The sequence below is a fragment of the Macrotis lagotis genome, chromosome 5, assembly GCF_037893015.1.
Source record: "Macrotis lagotis isolate mMagLag1 chromosome 5, bilby.v1.9.chrom.fasta, whole genome shotgun sequence".
NCBI lineage: Eukaryota > Metazoa > Chordata > Mammalia > Peramelemorphia > Peramelidae > Macrotis > Macrotis lagotis.
The window spans coordinates 43,667,788-43,684,332 of record NC_133662.1 but is presented as its reverse complement, the minus strand read 5'-3'; positions in this window follow the sequence as shown (position 1 = coordinate 43,684,332).

Sequence of the window (16,545 nt, the reverse complement as noted above, 5' to 3'; positions counted from 1 at the left end):
ATGGAACAGCAAAATTATTAATGTTTGAAGCTGCATAATTATTTCAATGACTAACTCTGTTAATTGGATTGTATTTTCACTGGCAATTAACACCATGTGCATTGTTCTGTAGGTGTAGCTTAAATCATTCATTAGTTGAATTCATGGCCCTGCTTCATTTAATACTAGCTGTCTGGGGCTGATTAGCTCATTTGGTTCAAGTATGATGCTAATGAGGTGGAGACTAGGAGCTTGATTCCCATGTGGATCAGTTAGTCATCTCTTATTTATGATGATAGATGGTACTACCAATCTTGGGCAACCATCAGGAAGAAAAAAAAAACAGTTCCATTGATCTCAAGGGAGATTAGGGAAAGGAATGTGAATGGATAAACAGAAGTCCTTCACTGATAGGGAAAGAAGGAAGGAAAGAAGGAAGGAAGGAAGAAAAGAAGAAAGAAAAGAAAGTAGGAAAGATAAACATAATCTGCAATGTATTAGCATCCCTTTGATATATAAAAGATATTTAATATCCTCTCTATAACTTTCCCAATGTCAAAAATGAAAAGAAGAGCTGATCTCACTGAAACATCTATATATCATTGGAACCAAATTTTTATTAAACTGAGGTTTTAGATTATGCTTTCCCTGTGACTGGTAAAGCAACTAAGTATGATCTTTTGCTTTTGAGCCTTTCAAATTTTTGGTAGAATTAAAATTAAAACAGCTAAAGATGTCCTAATTACAGATACACAAAAACACAGAGTCTTTTGTGTAAAATTTTAGTAGGTTATAATAATCATTTTGCATATTTTTTGTTGTATATATGATTATACCTGACTTTGTAAGAGAATTCCAATTACTTCTCAGTGTAAGATTGTACTTTCAATGACATTAGTGGCAAAACACAATAGTAATTGTCAAATTACTGCACCAGTTCAGATTGAAATCCATCAGTGATTTAGAATCATGACAGCAGATGGAGAACTGTCAAGGTCATTAGAGGTCATGTAATCCAGTCCTCTCAATTTTACAAATAATGAAACTGTGACTCAGACAGGTAGAATGAATTGCATGGAGAAATATAAGTAGCACAGTTGGAATCTAGTCTTAGGAATTGATAATTATGGGGGTTCATAAAGTCATATAGTTAGTAAATGGGCACAGGAAGAGAAGGAATTGAATCCAGCTTATTCTAACTCCAAATTCATCACTTTCTTCCCTCTGCCTGTATCTATAATTTTAAGTGCATTTAATGTAAATATTCAACTCTAAACATTTTCTTCTTAATTAGTTGTATTTGGAAACCAAGGATCCTGAACAACATTTAATTATAAATTAATACTTATGATTGCATGAGATCTTTAGAGTCATTCTAGATCCTTCCTAGTTTCTGAATAGCCCTGAACTATAAAACACTGTGATAATTTAAAATGATCTTTTGGCATTGAGGAAGGTGATGGTTCAACGGATAGAGCAGCAAACCTGGAGAATTAAAGTATGACCTCACTAACTTGGTTTTTTTGGTTTGTTTTTTTTTAGGTTTTTTTTTCAAGGCAAATGGGGTTTAGTGGCTTGCCCAAGGCCACACAGCTGGGTAATTATTAAGTGTCTGAGACCGAATTTGAACCCAGGTACTCCTGACTCCAGGGCCAGTGCTTTATCCACTATGCCACCTAGCTGCCCCTTTCATTAACTTGTTAACTCTGTGACTGGGCCAGTTGTTTAACCTCTGTTTGTCTCAGTTTTCTTAACTATAAAAGTATAAAAAATAAGATGATATGTGTAAGAAGAGTTTAGCACGTCTTCTACATACAAGGAGCTATATAAGCTCTAAATGTTTATTTCTTTTCTTTTCTTGCCCTGCCTTCCCTTCTTATTTTACTTTGCCTTCCTTTTCCCTCTGAACAAATTACTATTAGTAACAGTCAATAAGTAAATAGGTTTCTCTCAACAAACTGTTTATTTTTTGATTATTACTTGCTCTGGAACACCCCTGCTTCTTTCCAATACACAGCTTCAAAAAATAGCAGAATAAATTAGAGGCATTCAAATTGGTAAGAGAGCTTAGTTCTGCTAAGTGATACTGGCTATAGACATACAAAGAAAAAAAATGAAAATCCCTATTCTAATAGGGAATAAATGAACATATATAAATATATATATATATATATATATATATATATATATATATAACTTTATATAAAATACATACAAAGTAGATTAAAAAGTAACTGTTAACTGAATGAGGGTAGGGATGGCTGGAAGGGTAGGACTAGGGATGCTCTACTATAGATGGTGGTACATAGACTGAGTCTTAAAAGGAACAATTGTCTATTGTTCCCAAAATAAAACCATTGTTTTTCCAAAGTGGAAAAGATGGGAATGAAGGGAAGTGGGCTGGGTCCCTTGCCTCTTTTCCCATTTTTGTTTTTTTTAACCACTTAAGTTTCCACTGACTCATCTCAAATTCTATCATTCTATCCATATGTCACCCCTGTGACAGGAAGATTGTTATCACATGCCTTTTCCCACACTGATGTAATTGAATCCAAATACATAGACTTCAGGAAGATACACAATGGTGATAGAATCTCTTATTCTAACTGTGACTAACAGTCATCTCCTTTCAAGTTTTTTACAGGAACCCGAGATTATTCCTCTTTTTCTTGAGATATAAACCAAGGTTTAAAAGCAGAACCAGTGTTATTATTCCCAGTCTAAGGAGTGAACTATTTTCTCATCAATATAGTGACCTAGTCTTTAAGTACAGAATAGTATGAGTTCCCATAATTTTAAGGAAACCACATTTAAGTATACAAGTTTTTTTAAGAGTCCAATCCACCTATAAGACATTAATCAAAATTAGTAACTGATTCTTTTTCTTATTCTACATCTTAAATACTTAATCTACAGATTCCCAAAGTTGGTTCCCATAAGGATATTTCTGCAAATGTTAGAATAAGTCACATTTCCTATAAACTGAGGACATTTCTCTGGTCAGTATATCTGACAAAATTCAGACAAAGGAAGTTATCTGTTGGTTTACACCAGTATTGGGAGAATTCTCTTCTATCAAGGCCAAAGTAGTAGAAATAGGTAAGATCTTTCTCCTTAATGCATGCTCAGTGATCTTGTTGTTCCCTGAAATTCTGGGATGGAAGGATCTAGTTGAAGCACTCTAATAGTTGGTTGAGTACCTCACAAGAAAATAAAACAGGTCATATATCACATTGCTCCAAGGATCTAATCATTAGAAAATCAATGAGAGGACAACCAAATAAATAATTTTACATCAAAATGGGATATTAAAGGGAAAAAACACTCATATAATTGGATCTAAGAAGCAAAAGATATATAGAAAAATAGAGATTTTTTTCTCTCACAATAATGGATGACAGGGGCAGAGCCAAGATGGCAGCAGGAGAACAGCCTTTCCTAAGAGCTCTCTCCAAACTGTTTCAAAAACCTTAAAATTATGACTCTAACAAAATTTTTGAGAGACAGAAACCACAGAAAGATCCAGTGAGGCAATTCACTGAAAGATTATGGGAAGGCTCTGTTCCACTTGGTTGAGGGGGCAGCAGTGCCAAAGAAGCTCCAGCCTTCCATAAAAAGCTGGTGGGGTGCCTGTGTCCCTACGAGAGCTGGTTTATGGCAGCAGAAGCAGTTTTCTGACCTGCCAACTCAGGGAGCACCAAGCACAACTTTTAGGATCAGTAGGGAAACCTCTGCCAGACAGAGTATGGAACATGGAGAACCCAGCATGGATCTCAGCACAGTCCACAAACTAAATGGAAGCAGATGCACAGAGTGGCCCAGCAGGGAGATACATAGAAGCTGCATCCAGTGTACTCAGAGGAGAGACTGTTAAGGTCTCTCCTCTGTCCCTGGGACAGGACTCTGGGGGTTTGTCCATATTCAGACAATGGTCACATTCTGGGCTCCCCATTGCCACAGAGCAGGTACACTCCTCACAGTCCTGTGGCAGAGGAGTATGCTTGTGGTCACCCACAGACCAGAGCACAGGCCAGGAGATCAGTCAGAGTCTCTCATAAGACTCTGAAGGAATTGAGGTCCTTGTGCGGGTGTCCCCAATAATACTCAAAAGCTCAGGAAACACCCCAAAACCAGGACACAGACTGGGGAAATGAGTAAACAGAAAAAAGGAATCTGACCATAGACAATTACTTTAGTCCCATGGAGGATCAGAACACACACTCAGAAGATGAGAAAGTCCAAGCTTCTGCATCTAAAGATTCCAAGAAATATAGGAGTTGAGCCAGGCTATGGAAGAGTTCAAAAAATTTTGAAAATCTAGTAAGGGAGGTAGAGGAAAAAATGGGAAGAGAAATGAGAGTGATACAAGAAAAACATTAAAGCAAGTCAGCAGCTTAGTCAAGGAGATCCAAAAATATGCTAAAGAAAACAACATGTTAAAAACCAGTTTAGGTCAAATGGATAAAACAATCCAAAAAGTTAATGAGAATAATACTTTAAAAAGCAGAATTGGCCAGATTAGAAAAGGAGATAAGAAAGCTGTCTGAGGAAAACAAATCTTTCAAATGTAGAATGGAGCTAAAAAAAAGCTGATAACTTTGTGAAGAATTAAGACACACTAATCCAACACCAAAAGAATAAAAACCCAGAAAAAAATGCGAAATATCTCATTGAAAAAACAACTGATTTGGCAAAACAGATTCAAAAGAGACAATTTAAAAAATTTCTATGGGAAAAATGTCCTGCTATCCTAGAAGCAGAGGGTAAAAGAGAAATTGAGAGAATTTACCAATCACCTCCTAAAAGAAATCCCAAATAATAACTGCCAGAAATATTATAGCCAAACTCTAGAACTCCCAGGTCAAAGAGAAAATACTAAAAACTGTCAGAAACAAACAATTCAACTACCATGACTCTATAATTAGGAATACCCAGGATTTAGCAGCATCCACATAACAGCATCCACAGATGATAATATGCCTATGCCCCTAAAGGATAAATACTAGAGATCAAATTGTAAGTGAAATAAAGGCTCATAGGGCTTGGAATACAATATTTGGGAAAGCAAAGGAGCTTGGAATGCAAGCTACCCAGAAAAACTGAACATTCTCTTTCAGGGGAAAAGATGGACTTTGAATGAAACAGGGGAATTTCAAATATTCCTGTTAAAATGACCAGAACTGAACAGAAAGTTTGATCTTCAAGTACAGGACCTGGTAAAGCATAGACAGAATGGACAAGAAGGGTAAATTAGAGGGTTTTAATGATTATGAACTGCATGCATTCCTGCATGGAAAGATGATGATGATAATCTTCATATGAACTTTCTCATTTAATAGAGCAGGTAGAAGGAGCTTATATAGACAAGGCACAGGAGAGAGAGCTGAATTTGAAGGTATAATATATTGTAAAAATGGAGTCAGTGGGTAAAAGGGAATATACTGGGAGAAAGGAAAGAAGAGGTAGAATAGGCTAAGATAGTTCATGTAAAAGAGTCAAGAAATAACTTTTGCAATAGAGTGGAAGAGGGGAAGGTAAGGGGGGAATGAGGGAGCCTTCATTCTTATTGGAAATGGCTCAGAGAAGAAACTTAAAAGGATATAGAAGTCTAGAAGAAAAAGGAAAGGGGATGGTAGAAAGGGGAAAGGGGGAGGGGAAGGGGGATGTAGGGAATAGAGGAGAGGGTAGATCATAAGAGAGGATAGTCAGATGTAACACACTTTTTTATTTTTGGTAAAGTGTTGGGATTGGGTGGCCTGTCCAGGACCACATGGATAGATGGTTGCTGGGTCTCTGGGGTGGGATGTAAGCTTGGGGCCTCTTGACCCCAGGGATGGTGCTCAGTCCACTGGAACCCACAGCACATTTTTGAAGCTGGACAAATTGAAAGGAGAGAGAAAATATAATAAATGATAGGGGAAGGAATGGATAGAGGGAAATACAATCAGCAACAGCAAATGTGGAAAAATATGGAAGTAATTTCTCTGATGGACTTGTGATAAAGAATGCAATCCACCTCAGAGACAGAACTGATGGTATCAGAACACAGACTGAATCACATTTTTTTCTCTTTCTTTCACTTTATTCCTCATGAGGTTTTTATTTTTATTTTTGTGGGATGAGGGGGTATTATGTCTACTTTTATAACAAAAATATTTTAGTAATGTCTAAAAAAATAAATAATAAAATTTATAAAAAGAAAGATGGAGGTAGAAAAGAGAGGGGAAAAGATGATAATATGCCTATTACCCTAAAGGAGAAATACTTGAAGTCAAGTTATTAGTGAAATAAAGTAATTAAATGGGAAAGAAGCTTATAATGGAGGGAAGAAATAGGGTAATGTGAGATTGAGAATGAAGCTGATGGATGCTGCATAAAAGAGTACAATTAATGAGAGAGAGAGAGAGAGAGAGAGAGAGAGAGAGAGAGAGAGAGAGAGAGATAAAAATAGCTCTATAGGTGCAAGGTGGGAGAAAAGAAGACAGTTGAAAGAAATTGATTAACAAGGAAAGAATAAGATGGATTGGGGAAAACAAGTAATGTAATTGAAGATATAGCTTTTCATCCCAAAATGAGACAAATTCTAGTACTCCTATTTTTAGTCTTGACAAATATGCATTTGCTTAGACTTACTCTGTTATATCAAAGTTTCTTATTGAGGGAGGAGAGGCAGGATTTGATCTCAATTATATCTTCATGTGGCTGAGTACTTTATAATACTGAGCAAAATAAGATGAATGAATGTGTAAGTAAGGGAATGAATAATTATTTTTAAAGAAAGATCAGACAAATGGAATCTAAAACTTTAAAAGTTCAAAATGCTGTTTTATATTAAGGGTTTCATATATGCAAATTAGAGGAAATTAATCTTGATGGGTATTGAGAAATGTATAATTAAAACCAACTTGTCCATCCATTAGGGTTTATGATACAGGCATTCTGATTAAGAGAGAACAAAAATAGTACTACCTAATACTTTTTTAATTTAGTGATTTAAAATCCCCCCAATACCACTTTATTAAAACATTTTATTTCATTCATAATGTAATAAATGCTTTAGAGAAGTTTCCATTAGGGAAAGGTAGTTGCATTTAACCATTCCATAAAATTCATCTCATGAACTTTTAAGAAAGCTGCAAAATTAATATTTTCATAGGGTTATCATTATAGATCATTAGACTATGAATATAAAACAGTGATATACTTACCCTTCCAAATAAATAACTCCTTGTAAAGGAGAATCCAAAAACAGAGTAGGAATTATGAATCTCTTAGGGGGGAAGGGAGAGGAAATAATTGTAGGTTTGGGGGGGGGCATGGAACTGTTGTTCAAAAAAACAATAGTGGTGAAAGGTAGTTCAAGCATAGCAGACAGTTCATCTGAAGGAGTAGTCTTGACAGGAGAAATGATACCCCATTCATCAAATACTTGAGAATTACAGAAAAAGAAAAAAAGATTTTGGTCATAGGATCAGGGAAAGAGCGATAATGTTTTTTCAAGTTGGCAAGTTCTGGGATGTTTCATGCCCTCCCCCAATCTGAAGAGCACATTGACACCCCATGTCAGAACCAGGAAACTAGGAAAGTTTTCCCCACCATCATTACAATTCTATCTAAGAGTCATCAGCAACAAACAAAAAAAATGCTAGGAAATTAGAAATGTCTAATATACATTAACAAAAAAAGCATATTGCTAGTCAATGGATTGAATGCTGAACCTTAACACTGATTACCATTTATACAAAAGTAAAACTGTATCACTGGTAAACATTTTAGAGAAGGCAGGAAATACATTGTGGTTTAAAAAAACTGAATATATCCTTAGAGCTGAGTTCGAGTTCTCACTCTGCCAGAGATATGAGCAAAAATTTTCATCCCTGGTGATCAGCACAGATTCCCAAGGCCTTTCCCTTCAACACAAGAGATGTCTCACATAAAGAGACAGTGATAGAATCTCTTGGCCTGAGAGAGGTCAATAACTGAGGACATGGTGGAGTAGCAAATATTCCTCGACTTGGAGTTTCTGAATGCAGTCATAGAAAGGGATGGGGTGTAAGTCCTTGTTGTTAGAGTTGGAAGCTGCAGAAAGATCCTTAAAGAAGAGGGAAAAGTGGAGAGAATTTCTGATGGTAAGTCTTATTGAAGAATATTAATCTGGGACCCAGTATCTAAATGCTACTCCAAGAGAGAAGGAAGAATTTTTAGATATTGTTAGAACTCTGTCATGAATTTAGATGGGGCTATTATAATAGATCAGAAGGATTGATAAGGGAATGAGTCCCATATTGGAGAACATAAATTGTCATTCACAGATTTAGAATTGGAAGGAACCTTAGACATTGAGTCTAATGTTCTCAATTTATATATAAGAAAACTGAGACCCAAAGTGGGTCCATGACCTGCTCAAGATCACATATTTTATAAGTAGCAGAGTCAGGATTTGAACCTATATCCCCTCTAACTCCAAATCAAGCAACCTTTCAGGATATCATACTATTTGAATCTAGTGAAAGAGACATTTTGCTTTAACTGAGATCAATGTAAAAAAAACCCAAATAGGTTAACTATATACAAATAATTATATTGTTTCTGATTGTACCTTTTCTGTCTTTTAACCAAATGCTTTCTACCATATTTCTCCCTTCTAATTCCCAAGTTTGCAAATTTGGAATGATTTCTTCAGGTAAAAAGGTCTTCTTGCTTTTGTTCCTAGAATAATTTTATCTCCTATTTGTGTTCCTTTGTACAAGTTTTTCCCATGCCAAGAATATTCTTCCTCCTCACCTCTGCCTCATAAAATCTTTAGGTTTCTTCAAGTTTTATTTTGGATAGCATCTTTTATATGAAACTTTTTCCTGATCTCTCTCTAGCCTTTAGTGCTCTTCCCCCCTTCAAATTATCTTTGTTTTTCTTAATTCCTTTAAACTTATTATTGATAGTAAATTCCTTAAGGACAAGTATTGTTTGCAGTTTTCATCTTTCTATCACTAGTACATGGTCTTGTGTCTTGCATCAGTGGCACTAAGTGAATAATTGTTGAATTGAACTCTCAGGTTTCTTACTTTTAAAATGAGAGTTGGAATAAATGATCTTTAATGTTTCTTTTGATTCTGGCATTATGTGACCTCAGGTAGTTTTGAACTAGGATAGGAACATATTCCATGAGTCAAGATCCTACTCCCCTAATTGAAAGCAGAGGAGTCCTGAAAATCTTCAAAGGTTTCCTCTGGGACTAATTGTTGCTACAAAGTTGGGGTAATATTTCTCTCTGAGTTTCCTAGAGGCAAGAGATGAACTGATCGAATAGTTAGGAAACAAGCAAATTCTTCAGAGAATTACTGAATCCTCCAAAGTATTCTTGTTTAGTGGTTATGTCCATCTTTTGGGTACTACTCAATACACATTTGTTACCCATTGCGATTATTGACTAGTTCTTAATAAGATTGAACACCTCTAAATAACAACTCAGAGTTTAACAAGGACAACTCCATTCTCTTAGAAAAACAGTTGAAATGTTATTGATTTTTTTCTAGGGTTTTGCTTCAAATGATACACTGCTGAAGATAGTCTTAATATATGCCCCATGTTAAATTGAAATTTTTATTTGAGTGTTATAAAACACTTCAGGCAAGAGAAACTAACTCTTCTTTATTTCATCTCTCAATAAAATGTTCATCTACTTTTGCAGTATACAAGTGAAAACAGTGATCAGACAAATTTTTCAGTCTATGCCACTAGGGCTCTGGTTTAATTTAGACACAAATTTAGTAACTGCTGAAAGTCAGAGGGAAGAAAATACTATGATTCTCTTGATCCTGTTAAAAAACAAAGCAAAGGGGCGGCTAGGTGGAGTAGTGGATAAAGCACTGGCCTTGGAGTCAGGAGTACCTGGGTTCAAACCCAGTCTCAGACATTTAATAATTACCTAGCTGTGTGGCCTTGGGCAAGCCACTTAACTCCATTTGCCTTGCAAAAACCTAAAAAAAAAACAAAACAAAACAAAAAAGCAAAATGAAATTAAAAAGAAGTTTGTGGTCATGTGGCATAGTGGAAACTGCAATGGATTTGAAATCAAAGAAGTTGAATTTTAATCACAACTTGGCTACTTTATTAAGCTGTATGACCTTAGTGAAGTCATTTAACATTACTTTCCTCAACTAAAAATGAGAGACAAGTCAACAATAGATATTTATTAAGTGCTTACTATATACCAGGTATTGTACTAGAAATACAAAAACAAGTAAAAATAAAAGTTATCTCTGCCCTCAAGGAATTTAGATTCTAATGGAAGAAGACAACACATGAGAAGTTGTCAGTATGAGGGTGAGAGTTGGGAAAACCATTCCAATAGTGAACATGGTAGAAATAGTCCAGAGTCAGGAAAAGAATGATGATGTTAATGAGCTTGGCACATATAAAAGAGTTTCTGAGAAAAGCCAATTAATCATAAGAGAAAATCACAGAGGTAGAGTGAACTTCCTAGGTGAGTTACTGTGGCATAGTGAAGAAAATATGGAAAATTAAGAAATAGAGCCTAGAGATGAATGAAAAAATGAGAGTCTAAGGTCCCTTACATCTCTGTACATTACCTCTGTTCCTTTAATTTTTTATTAAAATACAGGTTGTCAGAAAAATAGATTTGTATCTGAAAGGGTCCTTAGTGAACAGACAAATACAGAGGAACATTTAGCAATTTGTTCAAAGTCATAAAAGTAGTAAGTAAAAGCTGAAAATTAGACATTCAGAACTTGTTATGAACTCAGAGGACCTGGATTCTAATCCTGATTCTAGAACTTGGAACTCTCCTGTAAAGTAAAAATGCAAGATGCTTCTTCTCTGGAACTCATCTGGAAAGTAAGAATGTGAGATGGTAGGGCAGGCTGTGAGGACTCTTCTGATTCTGAATTCAGGCTCCTAAAATATTAACTACCTAACTTTTCAGATTCCCTTTAAACTTTAATCTATGATACTCTATGTCTGTTGAGATTTCAGAAAAATTCAAAGCAAATGTCTTAAGGGTAAAATATGGTACAAAATGTAAGAATCCTTGAAATTTAGACAAATGATTAGAAGAAGAGATATATATCAGATAAACTCCTATGATTCTTTTCTTGCCCATTTTTGTGGTAATTGAACTTAAACTCTGCTAAAATACAAAATCATATGCCATCTGGTGGATTGGTAGAGTATTTATTACTATAATTGAAAAAAAAATGCCTTTCCTTAAGAGCAATTCTTCTAGAAAAGACTGAGCATATAATCTTCTTGTATCAAGGATTTATGCTCTGAATTCAATAATTAAAATAAATGTGACATACACACAGGAACATATTTTACAGTGTTTCATCATTAGGAGATTAATTTTAATCCCAAACATATAGAAATATAAACTTTATAGAAATATAATAGAATAAAGTTCTATTGTAATAAAATCATTTAACCTCTAGATTAATATAATAAAATTATATAAAACCTCTTAATTATTAATGTATTTTCCTTAAAAGCTTCCAGCTTTTATTTATTATATATTAAATTAATACATTTTAATTAATTTCAAATATTTTATACATAGCAAAGTGCTATATAAGAACTCACATTTATATAACACTTTCCACACAACATTCTTAAGCAAAAGTTATCATATTTTATTGATGAACAAACTGAATTTCAAGAGGATAAGTAACATGCCTAATGTCATATAAATAAATAGCTGATACAAAATTCAAATTCAGATCTCTTAACTCCAGGTTACGTTCTCTCCATTCTCCTTCACTACTTCCATAAATGTGAACTAATAAAAATTGTAAATTCAGCACAGTTGAATTTACACAGTTTGTGGGTTCCTGTCTTATTTGTTCAATCTTCTGTCTCGATACTTATGTCAAAACATCAAAGAGAGGTCATGGTTAAAGCTGCAGATGAGATCATGGCCCCATGGTATAGAGGAAAAGATGCTAGGTTTGGAATTAGAGAAGCTGGATTTTTTTAATCACAGCTTTGCTATGTCAAGAGATCAAAAGATCAAGAAATCTTTAATAACCAACTCTATTTCTGATTCTTTTTTCTTTCTTTCTTTCTTTATTTATTTATTTTTCATCCATATAAACATGTACATTTTTAAGTTATAAAATTTCCTTTCACCCTCCCTTACTCCCTTGAGGTGAATAGTCAGGTTAGCATTGTACATACTTATTTTTGATAAACATGTTTATAGATTAGTCATTTTTGGTATGAGGAATAGGATTAAGGGAAAGAGATAAATAAGAGATAATTTTTATAAAGTGTTCATCAGATTCTTAAAGATTGTTTTATTTTGTTTTGGTTTGGTTTTCTTCCTCTGAATGGGGAGAGCATTGTCCATAGCTGGTCTATTATGGTTATCCTAGCTCTCTGCACTGCTGAGAGGAGCTGCTTCCATCAAGGTTGATCATCTCACAATGTTGTTATTGTTAATGTGTACATTGTTCTCTTAGTTCATCATCAGCTCTTGTAAGTCATTCCATGCTTCTCTAGAGTCTGACCATTTATGGTTTTATAGAGCAATAATATTCCATAGTATTCTTGTACTCTAACTTGTTTAGCTATTTCCCATTGATGGATTTTCCCTCAATTTCCAATTCTTTACCACTACCAAGAGAGTTGCTGTGAATACTTTGGAACATGTAGGACTTTTCCCATTTTTAATGATTTCTTTGGAATATAGGCCTAGAATTGGAATTGTTGGGTCAAAGAGAATGAATAGTTTTATTGTTCTTTGGACATAGTTTTCTATTGCTCCCCAGGATGGTTGGATCATTCATTTAACTCCATCAGCAATGCATCAATGTTCCTATCCTCTTACAATCTCTTCAACATTAATCATTTTCCCCTTTTCTCATTTTTGGCCAATCTGAGAGGTGTAAGGTGATACTTTATAAGCTGTTTTAATTTGCATTTCTCTAATTAATAATGATTTGAAGCATTTTCATATGATTATGTATAGCTTTTATTTCTTCATTTGAAAATTGTCTATTCAGATCTTTAACCATTTATCAATTAGAGATTGGCTTACAACTTTATAAATCTGATGTATTTATGATTCTTGTATAAACTCTGACCACCCATCTTACTATTCTAAACCATTTATAAATGAGACATATATAGGTACATCTGAATAATTTTTTTCAAAATACACTTAATAATAGCCAGTATTTATAGAAATCAAAGATTTGAAAATTGTTTTACACATTGTTTCCCATCTCTTCATCACAACAACTCTGTGACATAAATATTATTATTCCCATTTTATAGATGAGAAAATTAAAACTTGCAAAGGTTAACTAAATTGTCATAGGAAATATAATTAGTAAATTTCTGAAACAAGATTTGAATTTATTTTTTCCTGAGTCCAGATTTAGCATTCTCTCCATTATGTCAATTTGCCTATTTATGAAAATTCTGTAATATTTAAAATATCAGGAAAAATTTCCCATTTTTAAAATCATTCCTAATTTGCAAATTGGAAACTATTTTGTCATAGATTATTTGATATTAATAACATCATAAGATCTGTAGGGGATATTGACTCAATTTCAATTCATTTTGACAAAGAAGAAACTGAGACTTAGAGAGTAGTAAAATGACTTCCAAAGGTCACATAGTTATTGCCAGAATAAACTTTAAAAGCTAGGTCTTCTTTAGATGTCAACCAGAAATAATTAAAATTTTACTAAAAAGAATATATTGTGTGACCCATTTTTAGCTAGAAGATGTCAAAATATTGTACACTCCAGTGCATGTATACACAGACACACAGATATGTTATACACACATGTGTATATATAATTTAGGTTTTAAAATGAATTATTCCCTCTAGAATGCAAAATAATTTGTCAAAAATAAAATAAGGAACATTAGACTTCAGGGCCTGGACTGAGATAAGCCTTACCAATTAATAATTACTCAAGTAGGATATTGATGGAAAAAACTTGACTTTACTCTGTAAATTAATCCATTCTGGAAAAGAGCTTAGATTTAAGTAATTAAAAATGACTAAACTGTAACTTTGAGCTAAGTAATGCCATTCTTGGATATTTATTCAAAAGGGATCATGAACAGAAAAGTTCACAATAATTGCCAAAATTCTCATGTTAGCCCTTTTATGTGGTGACAAAAAAAAGCAGGAAACAAAAATGGAGGCCTATCTTTTGGGAAATGACTAAGTAAACTATGGAAAATAAATATAGCTAAACTTCATTTCTTTTACAATACAATTCTAGTTCCAAGTTCAAAACCCTATATTGGACATGAACCCCAGGCATTCTGAGTTCTTGCAAGGTTGTCACCCTGGATCCAGAGCTGACTTCCCTGGGTTCTATGAGAATCACCTCTCACCTGAATGGAGGTAAAGTAACACAGAACAGAAATTATTACAGGCCTAGAAAATAAGGAAAGGTAAATCCTATTCCTTTCACCCATTCTGTTCATGACATCCACAATGGAAGTAGCAGATTAAAGTCACTGAAAGGAGTACAGTTGAAAAGGACAAAGAGCTCAGACTTGCAAGTTTTAAAGATGCAGAAAAGCAATCAAAGGAGTCTACCTCTCATACATGGAAGAGGACACAGCAGATAAGCCAGGCATCCTCAAAAATCCCTCTCAAGACATCTACATTATTAGGGCATGGCTAGAAGTTCAGGTTTCACCTCAAATGGTCTTTTTCAAGACATGATGAAATTTGACTCCCTTCTTTTGGCACAAGTCAGAAAACTGGTATGTTGGATGATACATCTGGTGGTGCAGTGATTAGAATGTTGTTATTATAGCCAGGAAGAATGGAGTTAAAATTCTGATTCAAACAATTGTGGTTTGAAAATGTTATTAAGATTTCTCAAGCTTTGTAAAATATTGGCAATATTTTTCTCACAAGGTTGTAAGGATCAAAATAAAGATCTGTACAAATATTAATAATAATAATAATAATAATAAATATGATCATATATGGTCACAATATTTAAAAATTTTACTTAACTTCTTGCCTTCATTAGAGGTTGATTTAATTCATTGGGGGGGGGGGAAGAAATGTCCAAAAATGTCAGTGATATAAAAACAAAAAGCAAGCATTGTGAAAAACTGAACTTGTACCATTTCTTCCTTACTTTGTCTAGTCTGTTATTGTGTTGAGTTTCTTAAAATAAAATTGTCATGTGATATGAATAATTCATCATATTACAAAGTCACTTTCTACTATTTTACTTTTATTTCTATAAGAAGGGGAAGAAGTCATTGAGATCCATCCAGAAAGATTACCAATTATAAATTGTATAAGTTCTTTGAATCCATTAAGTAAGCTTTTGAGACTGTCTTTTGTTTAAAAAAAAAAAAAGAAAAAGAAAAGTATGCTCCAATAGGAAAGTATTTATAAATCTTTTGGGTTTTTTTCCCTTCCAGATGAAATAAAGGCATCCCTCATGATTTTCTAGAGATAGAATTGCCTCCTAAATGAATTTTGGAAGTCATTTGCTTCTAATTTTTTTTCTTTCAAATTTTTTCTGATATCTTATGACTAATGATTTAGTTTGCTGCTTACAGGAGAAACAAAAGAGCATTAAGAAGACATAAAAGTGATTTTAATGGACTCATGATGGGGCTGGGGATGTTCACATTTTCTGTTTTGTTTTGGAGCATTTTAATTTGGACAATTATGTCTAGCATCTCTCAAATTTTTCCTGATTACTTGAGGCCTGTGGTTTTAACCAATATACAATTCAAATGGACAAACATTTAAGTTCCAGATACTATATTAGTGTCTAGAGGTACTACACCTGTATAATAGAATCTATTTCAACCTTTTACTTTACCTCTGTGTGTGTGAAACCTTCTGTTTCAATTTGTCTCATAAACTTCATATCTTTCAACTTTGATTTCTAATTCATTCTTCAGTCTTCTGTTTTATATGAGTTCATCCCATTCACATTTATATTTATAATTACTGAGTATTTCCCTCTGTCCTTTTCTTTTGCTTTTCTTTCTTTTTATCTTTACTCAAAAGTCTATTTTTCAGTTGATTATGATTCCCTTAATCTGTCTTCTCTTTTATCATCTCTCTTGCCCCCCATATCTTTTATCCCCTTCCCTCCTCTTTCCCTATTTCCCAAGACATATTCCAAAACCAATTGAGTTTGTGTACATGTATGTAAATGTAAATGTAAATGTAAATGTAGATGTAGATGTAGATGTAAATGTAAATGTATATGTATATGTATATGTATATGTATATGTATATGTATATGTATATGTATATGTATATGTATATGTATATGTATATGTATATGTATGTGTATTCCCCCTTTGAACCAATTCTGATCAGAACGAGGTTCAAACATTGATTTCCACCATTACCCCTTCCCATTTTCTCCTCTGTTTTAAAAGATTTTCCTTGTGTGCCCTTTTTATGTGAAGAAAATTTCTCATGTTACTTCTCCCTTATCCCCATGCTTCTCTCTTTCATACCACTTCATATTTTTTAAATTATTCAAACACAATCAACTTATATTTATGCCTTCTCTTTATGTAAACTCCCTCTAA